General features: G+C 39.2%; 1 protein-coding gene across 3 annotated transcripts in view; it reads right to left on the bottom strand.

Annotated features, from left to right (window-relative positions):
• Nucleotides 1–11,057, bottom strand: part of med17 (mediator complex subunit 17) — a 34,194-nt gene that overhangs the window by 2,039 nt on the left and 21,098 nt on the right. The window lies entirely within an intron of this gene.

Here is an 11,057-nt window from a genome sequence, read left to right as displayed (position 1 = left end):
ACCAAGCAATGTCACTGACAAAAAAAATCAACCATCTGTAATTGAACAAGCTTGATATTCATTTGCCAACCAATAGCCAAGAACAGACAGGCTGGAAAAGTAGCACCAAAGAATTTACATGAGCTAAATAAAAAAACAAAAGAATTATCAAACCAATATTTACTTAGAGAGACTTCAGCACAAATACTATGTTTCATGACTCCCATGTGGCACAACAATACGGATGTAGCAGAGGTAAAGACAGGGTCCTCAGATCCCTGCTCTGTCTCCAGAGTTGCTCTTGGCCAATATCCTCGATATTTTGGAGCTTGTGGGAGCCCTTCTAAAGACTGCTCCACCTGCATCTATGCTGGGACACAATCCGATATCAAGAGATGAGGAAATATGTTACTGACTGATTTGTGGCAATGAGGGAAAAGTGATGTGCTTTGACCAGAAATCCCAACTTCATGAATCCTTTCACCATCTCTCCGTAATGGCCCAGATGCACTTCACTGCTTCCACCGTATGAGGGTGTCCTTTGGTGCAGGTCAGTGCAGGCTGAGACTAAAGACTACCTATGATGCCAGACATGTTGATCTCTAAAGTCTACAGTGTGGTTCCGGACATGCACAGACACATATGGACAAATGTGACACAATTAATGGAAAAAGACATCATTTTAATGACCTGGTACATCACCCCTCTTACTTGAAATGAACTCCTCCAATCTCTCTGCAGTTGTGGTGGATGTACATTGAAGGCCTGTCAATGCATCTCATATTGTATGATGCTGCTCATTCATTCCTCTCTTCCATGATGCACCCACCTGCCAAACGACAGCAGCTGTGTTCAGCTTAGAACAGTGCATCTTCTGATATGGAATCTCTATCCCAGTGTGTCCACTAGTTACTCTTCCTCACTCATGAAGTCACCATGTGGAAATGCAATTCTCTGTCATATTGGTCCTATCAATGTGTGTTTTGTGATAGTGTGCCCACAGAATAACACAACTCATCTGAGAACTCATTGCTTACGTGTCCCATTGAACACATTGACATCCTTGGCATACACAAGAATTAGGATTAGTAATAGCTAAGAAAGAACATTGTAAATGTTGATGATCACATTTCACTCACTGTTGAAACCAAGTCAGTATGACTGAGTGCCCAATATGCCTGATGTGTGGGCAATTTTTGTTGAATTGTAGGTGCACCATGTTTAACAACCAGGGATATCACAGCACCATTGATCTCCAGTTTGTTCTCCTCAGCAATTGTCAGCTGCATGATCTATGAAAGGCCACTTACAGTTCTATTCCTGGGGTACAATGTCTCTTTGTCCTATAAGGAAAAGGTATGAAAAGTGACATGTGTTCAGCACTATTGGTGATGACATCTATAAAGGACAGGCATGGTATGCGAAGTTTTGGTGTAGTTATGGAAGAGGGTGCAAGGGAAGGATGGGAGTACCGCAGCTAAGTGGTTGTGAGGTGTAATGGGGTGAAGTGAATTTGCAAAGGCAGACTAGGTGGCTTGTGTGACGTGCACAGAGGACTAGGTGAATTTGACATTATTCTGATCTTTCCTGTCATGTTTGGTCGTTAAATTGCTTCCCGCAATGCATCTAGGAGTATGGAACCACACTCCTCTGCTGACTATCGCAGAAACTCCAACTACACATTCCTTCTCACAATAAAGGGTCTTCATGTGAAGGAATGAAACAATCCCTGTTAGGATCCTCGCAGCCTTGGCTGTACATCCAGAGAAGCAACCATGAGCAGGTATAGCCTTTGCCCATCCTGATTCCTTTGCAACACTTTTCTGCCACAATTCCAGGTCTCTGATGGCTAACTCGTTTAGTTTTGCATGTTTTGGCACCTTTAAAAACCAGAGTTATGATTACATGGCCTACTATCATGTCTATAAAGTTTACAAATGGGATGGAGCTAATACTACTCCACTGCTTTGTGAAGTTTACCATTATCATGTAGATCCACTGCACGCCCACTGTTACTAAAGCCTGAAAAAGCACATTATTCACTGCATGATTATGCAAATCCGCTTTGAGTGTACTTCTTTGCCCTTCATTTCTATAAATATACACTTGCCTCGAACTGATGTAATTTAGTTCACATTCTGGGATCCGTGTTATTAATATCTATTAGATCCATTTGCATATATGCAGGTCTTAAAACACTGGACTTTATAATTGCAAGGCATTAGGTGGAATAGTTCAGTTTGAGGTCATAGATCTAATTGTGAATTCTGGATGCCTATAATTCCCAGGTTTGAATTATCATGAAGATAGATTATGGTTATAGATTAATGTTAAAGGTTTGAGTCTTCAAACACATTAAGAGTCTCTAAGTTTCAACTTGATGTGTTAGCTTTACCAAGAATGACACATTAAAGACATATTGATTGACTTCAAGCATTTCCCTCATGTATCTTGCTCATGTTGAATAAAATGGTTACTTCTTCTGATGATTTACAGTTGATGTTAGTGTGCTTAAAGCTGATACTAATCAACAAATTTTGTGGGCCAGAGGGCCTATTCCTGCGCTGTACTCTTTATGCTCTTTATTTGCAAACATATTTTTAAGAAAGAACCTGATAATCGAAAGAGTGGATTATAACTCTGGTGAAAACTTTAAGTAGCATATTATAATCTGGACTGTGAAATGATCAGAGTTACATTCCATTAAAAAAATGTAAACATTGATAGGTATATTTCAATAACCAATGCAGATAGATATATGATGAAAAGATCAGGGACACTTTGTAAAAGGCTGTAACAACAACATTATTTTTTAAATCTAAAAGGTTACTGAGGAAGATGGCAGTGAACATCCCTGGACTTGTGGCAGTTATTGTCTTCTATGTATTAATTCTTGCAACTGGAATTTGGGCATCTCGAAAATCAAAGCGGGAAGAGAAAAAATGCTCTGGAGACAAAAGTGAGGTGGCCATGATTGGAGGAAGGAACATTGGAACCTTAGTTGGGATTTTTACAATGACAGGTAAAATCCATAAAAATAAGGCTGCTGAATACCACCTTAGTTGCTGAATAATAATAATTTAGTCATCAAAAGTTGTAAAATTCAAATTTCAAACATTGATAGAGTGGAGAAGTTGTATACACAAACTTCCCCTCAAATATAGCAACATTGGGCAGAGTCCGGAAAGCCACCATAGTAAATCTTATGCATCTATTTTTAAAGTAATTAATCTATAGTACTGGTTGAAATCTTATGACATAAAAGTAACATCTCTATGTCAGAAGCACCAGGCTCAGGACTGATGGCCAAAGAGATCATTAAATTCCTACAGCGTGGAAGCAGGCCATTTGGCCGATTGAGTCCACATTTACCCTCTGAACAGCATTGCACCCCTACCCTATAACCCTGCATTTTCCATAGCTGATTCACCTAGCCTGCACATCCCTTTATACAATGGGGCAATTTAGCATGGCCAACCCACCTAAGCTGCACATCTTTGGACTGTGGGAGGAAACCCACACAGACAAAGGGAGAATGTGCAAACTCCACAAAGACCAAGCGTGGAATCAAGCCCAGGTCCCTGGCTCCATGAGGCAGCTATGCTAACCACTGAGTCACCATGCCACCTTAATGCATCCATAGCTTAATCAAACAGGTTGAGAATCAACTTCGAAATGGCAAGCTGTAAGAATAGAAGAGATCCTGGTCAACTACATGATAGAAAGAAACTGGAGTCACTAACACCACCATCCATGTCCCAGGCTACAACATGCATGTAAAAAGGTGTGTTACCATAACACCTTGGACTCCTTGTGAGTAGCTCAGTTGTGTGGACAGTTGGTTTGTATCAGTTTAATGCCATTAGTACAGGGACCAACCCCGATTCTGGTTGAGGTGGTTTCAAGACCTTTGTCCTTGACCTATGTGTGGTTGTGGTCATAATTATGGTTTGGACCTCTCGTAGAGCAGAATAGAAACATCAACCAACATGTGTAAAAAAAAAACTCCAGTTGATTTATAGATGCCCAGTCCCCTGCTCTGCTGGATAGTGCTCAATAACAAGGTAGATAAGTATTCCAAGAGCTGCACGAAGTGTACCTAATGATGAAATGTCAAACTGGTGAAGATATAACACAGGGCCACCTGCATTCTCTACAGCAGAAACGGCACTCAACAAAAGAGCTAAACAATCCCACAAACAGTAAATTACACCAAAGATCTGTAATCCTGCAACATTCAGTTGTGGATAGTTTTTATTTTAAATTCTCTCATGGGATGCAGGTCAGAACTTGTTGCACATTCTTTTTTACCTTTGTGAGGAGTTAAAAGTAAAACACATTCCCGTGTGTCTAGGGTCAAAGATAGCTTAGTCCAGCGAAAGGTAAAATAATTCCTTCTATAAAGGATGTTAGTGAACCAAATTGCTTTTTAAGACAATTTCTAGTGGTTTAATGGTTGAGCTTCAATTTCAATTCCATCTGCTGCTGTGATAAGATTTGATGTCTTGACCCCAGTGTATTAACCTGGATCTCTTCTTTACTTGTCCAATGACAATACTTCTGTACAATAATTTCCCCTTCATTGATACATTTCAAACAACAGATGTTTAATGGAGGCATCTTGAATATTCCAATTGTCAATAATGCCAAAGCCCAACACATAAAAGACCAGCAGGGGGTCCTATTTCTGGCACAGCGGTAGTGTCCCTACCTCTGGGCCAGGAGACCTTGTTCAAATCCCACCTGCTCCAGAGATACGTAATAACATCTCTAAACAGGTTGATTAGAAAAATAAGTTAATAAAAAATTATTTTTAAATTCAAAAGGCCAGCAGTAAGAGATGAAACTGAAGCATTTGCATCGTCTTCACTCAGAAGTGCCAAGTGGATGATTCACTTCACCATCGTAGATGCCAGCCTTCAGCAATTGAATTCGCTCCATGTGATGCCCATAAATAGTTGAAGACAAAAGCCATGTGTCCCAACAACATCCTGGGTGTAGTGCTGAAGACTTATTATCCAGAACTGGCCGAGCCCCAAGCCATGCTGTTTCAGTACAGCTACAATACTGACAATAAGTACTGATGTCTAACCAGCAAACTGGCATGTCTTGGTATGTCTTGTTCAAAAAATAGGCAGAACAAATCTAATCTGGTGAAATAATGCTCCAACAGTTTACACTCAATCATCAATAGAGAGATAGAATGAAACACCAATCATGTTAGCATGCAATGCTTATTTGCTCACAACCTGCTCAATGGAGTAACAGCTGTGAAGAAAGAAGCAGATTTAATGCTTCAGATTGATGCACTTTGATCAGAAGAGTTCTAGAGAAAGGATTTCAATGTAAGACATTTTGCCATAGAGACAAGAAACAGAAGACAAGTTTGTTTTTGGGCAGGCGATGGATTTATGTTACTATTTTTTAGGTAGAGAAATGCTTAGTTAATATGAAGGTTGATTTCCTGTCCATTTATGGCCATTGAGGGTGGGTCAGATGAAGTGGGAAACACATTTAGACAGCCCATATAAGGGAGAGTTTTGTGGTTTGTATCAAAGCTTTCCACTAGACCAGAGGGAAATGAGATACCAGGGGAATCTGGAAGCCTGACATCTGCAGCAAGGCTGCTTCTCAATTCATCAATATTAATTTACATCTAATGCTGGGATCGTAAGAGGGAAGAAGTGAGAGGAGGAAGCATCTCTTTGTTCAGCCCCAACAATGAATTGTCACATTCCAGGGCTTCACAGTTCAAGGTGCACACCTCTCTGAATGGCCATGTTATGAAGAACTCAAAGATCAACATAAAAATGGAGACTCTTGCAAGTGTATAGCGTACTGAGGCATTCAGTTGGACAAAGGACTGGAGCCGCATCCTCAGAGACCTAGTGTTCATTTTAATGACTGTTCTACTGGGAGGGTGACATTGATTGTGTTGTGGATGTGTTCTTGGCTTGCCAATGGCTTTTTGGCCTCTGGAATGCAAAGCTGTGTTGCTCCTGATCAAAGCTCTGATCAAAGTTAACGTGGTCACTCTTACTGCCACTTGAACAGAACCAGAGGCACCCCATTACCAAGTACTCAAATTCTCCTTTACTCTACTGTCTCTCTTATGCTGATAGTGATGCCTTAGGGCAGTCTTGAAAGTCTCCCACTTTTCACCTGTATCTCCTGAGCTGTTCTTTCTCTGAAGACATGAAAGATCTGTACATATATTTAAAAATTTAAACTTCAAACGTTGACAACTTTCTAAATTTTAAGCAGTTTTAATTGGAAAACTAAAGGGATTTCTATTCCATCATTCCAAAGCCTTTGTGATTGTTTAAAATTTAAATTGACATGCACCCAGCTCCAGTTTTTTAAAATTTTAATCCTGATTTTTGGAGCCCAAAAATTAAGCCCATTTTATTGTTTCCCTCTCTGAGGTAGGTATTGATGAAATGAGGGATATCCCTGCTACAGGTGCCAGGCCTCTAGTTTTCAGTGACATCTCACTTCCCTCTACTACAGTGAAAGGCTTTGATGCAAGCTACAGATCTCTACCTCAGGACAACTGGCTACCTCAAAGATGTCTGTCACGTATTCTAAATGTATCTCCCAATTCATCTGGCCCTCTCTCACTGCCTCTAAATAGTAAGGGAACTCTTTTCTTTACCATTTAAGAGTTTCTCTGCCTTAAAATCTTGAATTTTAATCAATGTTGCAACTGGAAGCCAATTTCTGAGATGCTGCGTGACCTTTTTCTTTTATTATTTTATTACAGGATACTGGCCAGCATTAGTTATCCATCCTAAGTTTCCCTTGAATGGAGTGGCTTGCTAGGCCATTTCAGAGGGCATTTTAAAGGCAACCATATTACTCTGGGTCTGCAGTTACATCTGTACCAGACCAGGGAAGGAGAGCTGATCTCCCTTGCCTAAAGAACATTTGTGAACCAGTTGGATTTTTACAAAAATGGATGATCGTGTTTTGTGGTCACCATTGCAGAGATTAGATTAAGCTACTCCTGCTGGATATTTTCAGCATTTTCTGATTTCCAGCATCAGGCATGGGAAGCAAACAGAAGACTATCATCCTTGAGTTCTTTTTCTCATGTATGTCTCTAACTTCTGAAAAGCATTCTGCATTTCATTAAATGAAATTCTATTCAATTCATTGGTCCCTCTATGGAACATGACATTTGGCTGCTCACTTTTCTTTATGAACAAGCGTTTCCATCCAAACTGTGACTCTTTACAATGTAGTACCAGAAGGGAAATGTATCATTCGACACTCTTGGTCAATACTATGACTATAAATTTCACCATAGCTTCCATTTCTCCTCGTTTAATGCCAACTTGTTCTCAGTCTCCTTTCTCTTGGTAACTGAAACTGTCCACATTACATTTGTCTAGCGTGAGTTACCTCTTGGACAGTTGCAAGATCTCAGCAGTGAACGAATCATAGAGTCATAGAGATATACAGCACAGAATCAGATTCTGTGGTCTAATGCATTCATGCCGACCAGATATCCTAAATAAATCTAGTCCCATTTGCCAACATTTGGCCTGTATCCCTCTAAACTCTTCCTATTCGGATATCCATCCAGATGCCTTTTAGATGTCGTAATTCTACCAGCCCCCAGCACTTCCTCTGGCAGCTCATTTCATACATGCATCATGCTCTACGTGAAAAAGTTACCGCTTAGGTCCCTTTCAAATCTTTCCCCTCTCACCTTAAACCTAAGCCTTCCATTTTTGGACTCCCCACCCCGAGGAAATGACCTTGTCTATTTACTCTATCCATTGCCACTCATTATTTTATAAACCTCTATAAAGTCACCCCTCAGCCTCCAACACTCCAGGGAAAATAGCCCCAGCCTATTCAGCCTCTCCCTCTTCCATCCTTGACAATATCCTTGTAAATATTTTCTAAATCCTTTCAAATTTCACAGCATCCTTACTATAGCAGGGAGACCAGAACTGAATGCAATTTTCCAAAAGTGGCCTAACCAATGTCCTGTACAGCTGCAATGTGACCTCCCAACTCCTATACTCAATGCACTGATCAATAAAGGCAAGAATACCAAATGCCTTTTTCACTATCCTATGTATCTGCGACTTCATTTTCAAGGAACTATGAACCTGCAGTCCAAGGTCTCTTTGTTCCATGAGCACTTCTCTTCTGCTATACCCATTTCATTCTTTCTACAGTACCCCTCTGAAATGAATAACTAAACACAATGTGGAGAGTATGATCCAGAAATCTGAAACAAACACAGAGAATGCTGGAGAAACTCAACAAGTCTGGCAGCATCAGTGGAGAGAGAAATAGTCTGTTTCAAGCCTGGTTTGACTTTTTCAGAACTTAAGCTCATAGCAGAACTGTGTTTGTTTCAGATTTCCCATCTGCAGTATTTTGCTTTAATATGATCCAGAAATTTCATTTTATTTTACAACACCATTCAAAACTCCTCTTACCACTTCATGTGTCTATTATTTATAGAACAAATAGAAACTTGTCTAATGGCACTTCAATTCTGAACCTCTCTAAAACCGAAAGTCATTTAGTGATTATATTGGCATCCATAAGCTGAGAAAAAACAATTGTAGAGGAAACATCATACGTCAAAAGGTTTGAAACAAATAATGAATCCAGACCAGTTGAGGAAGTCTGATGGAATTTATTGCGTGAAAAACTGTTGGCAGTCAGGGATTGATAAGGAAACCTAAAATTCACGTAGGAACATTCCTCTAATGAAATAGCAGAATAATATTCTGGCCAAGTGGAAATGTTCACACCTCATCCCAAATTATGGAAACATCATAATTTACATCTGTGATGCTAGCACATTACAGTTCACTGGAAATTTTTGACAGAGATGGCACTACTTCTCTGGTATAGTAAATGTTAAGTAAGAACCAATTAAAAACTTTAAAATCTTTGTGGTGGAGAAAGGGGACCTCTGATCAATTGTAAACAGATCTCACCTGGATCGATTTCCTCCCCAAACAACAGAAAAGGGCCTTTTCCTATGGGGTAGCAGTAGGAATCATGCAAATTTTCACCTGGTTAGAATTCTCCAGAAGCCACATAAAGCTGGAAGGGGTGGGACTCCCAGAAACATCTGACCAGAGATGGAGTAACCTAGTGATTCATTCACAGAAACATACATTCCCCAAAAATGTCACAACGTAGGAAACTAGGTTAAAATATAGTGTAACTGCATCACCTGACATTTTATTTTGCAATTTGGGATGTTCCATATATCCATTTTTGTCTAGAGTTCAATGGCAGGACCAAAGTCTTCTCTAAATTCTAACAGTCATGCAAATTGTGCATCTCCCTTTCTGTTTAAAAAAAGGAGACACAATCCTGAAGAATGATATACTCTCATCAACTGGCAGTAGAATAGAATAGCTGATCTTGTGTCCAATCTTTAGGAATCTGCAAAGACTGTGACAAGTCCATGATAATATCACACCTTCATATGTATCAGTCTCTTGTACAGCAGCTAAAATGCATTGCAGTAGTCAAGTTTTGAGTTACAAATAGATGCATAAAGAATTTCAATAACTTGGGGTTGAGATGGGATTAGATGCAAGAAGAGTAATATTACAGGCTGCATTAAGGGACTTTCTATAAAGAATGAAATAGTCATGTTAAATGAGCTCAACTGTACCCATTTTTGTGAATTATTCTGTGCTTTCATACCCCACAACCTAGGAAATTCCTGCAATCCCATCTTCATTCTCTACTTTATGTTGAAAGGGAGTAACAGTAATGACACATTTCATCTTTTTATGTCAAAACCCAACGTTCAACCTTTCTGGAAACCTGTTCATGAAAAGTAAAGACTATGAGTAACCTCATAACATCCTCAAACTATATTGTAAATTAGAACATATCTCCTTGCAGAAATTCTCATGTTGTATGCATTTGTGCAGCAAGGAAAACTGTTTCCAGACTAAATATATGGGTGAAGAATGTTTGAAATATATGTCAAGCTAAGTGATTGTACCTTCTGTCACAAACTACTTTTTATTATTTTCTCACTCGCAATTAAACCCTAGAATTCAATACTTCGCCCATAGCATAATAGGTCTCCGTAATAGGGTCTGGAACCAAGTGGGCCCGACAGAGCCCAAATTAAGTATTGGTGAGTAGGCTGTTAGTGGATAATTGCTCTTTGATAGCACTGTCAATGCCTCCTTCCATCACTTAGTTGAAGATCAAAAATATTTTGAAATTGTGGGTTTGGTCAAATTGGATTTTGCCCATTTTTTGTGGCCAGCGCAAACCTAGGTAGTACTTTACATTGTCAGATGTCAGTTCTTTTGAAACAAAGGAAACAACAATCAACTTGATTGTTTCTACACATCTTCATCATCCATCCAATAACTTTGAAACAGGAAGATTTTCAAGTAAGATATACTTCTAAATTTGTATTTATTGTTATAATGGAGGAAAATGATTCCATAATGATTTGGAATGGGTTAGCAACTTATAATTACGATCATAAGAATTTTTCACAAGCATATTAAACAAGGCATTGAGAGTCAAAGTGAACACAATTTTAAGCCATATAAAAATCAAAATATGCTAATTTGAGAAACATGCAAATGTAGGTTTAGCTATTTTGCCTGTTGCATCATTTTACAATGAGCTCATGTAAATAATTTTACTTTCTGTCTTTACTTATTACAGCAACATGGGTTGGAGGAGGCTTCATCAATGGAATTGCTGAAATAGTTTATCTGCCACATCGTGGGCTAAGCTGGACACAGGCACCCATAACTTATTGTTTGAATCTTATTTTAGGTAAGAGCTAATAATCAAAATGATTCAATGCATGATTAGTCCTGCCAGCCAATTTAAATATAAGCAAAGATGCAACACTCTTGAATAAAAATTATTGTGTAATTTACCATGTTTATAAGATGAATTGGTTTAAATAAAACAAAATTTTCAACGCTCATTGGATACCAAAAGCACAATGAATAGTGTATAGAGATAACACGGTGTAGAGCTGGATGAACACAGCAGGCCAAGCAGCATCAGAGGAGCAGGAAAGCTGACGTTTCGGGTCGAGACCCGAA

Source organism: Rhincodon typus, chromosome 6, assembly GCF_021869965.1.
Source record: "Rhincodon typus isolate 14 chromosome 6, sRhiTyp1.1, whole genome shotgun sequence".
In the NCBI taxonomy this organism is placed as follows: Eukaryota; Metazoa; Chordata; class Chondrichthyes; order Orectolobiformes; family Rhincodontidae; genus Rhincodon; species Rhincodon typus.
The sequence above is the reverse complement of the archived record's forward strand: the minus strand, read 5'-3'. Positions and strand labels throughout refer to the sequence as shown.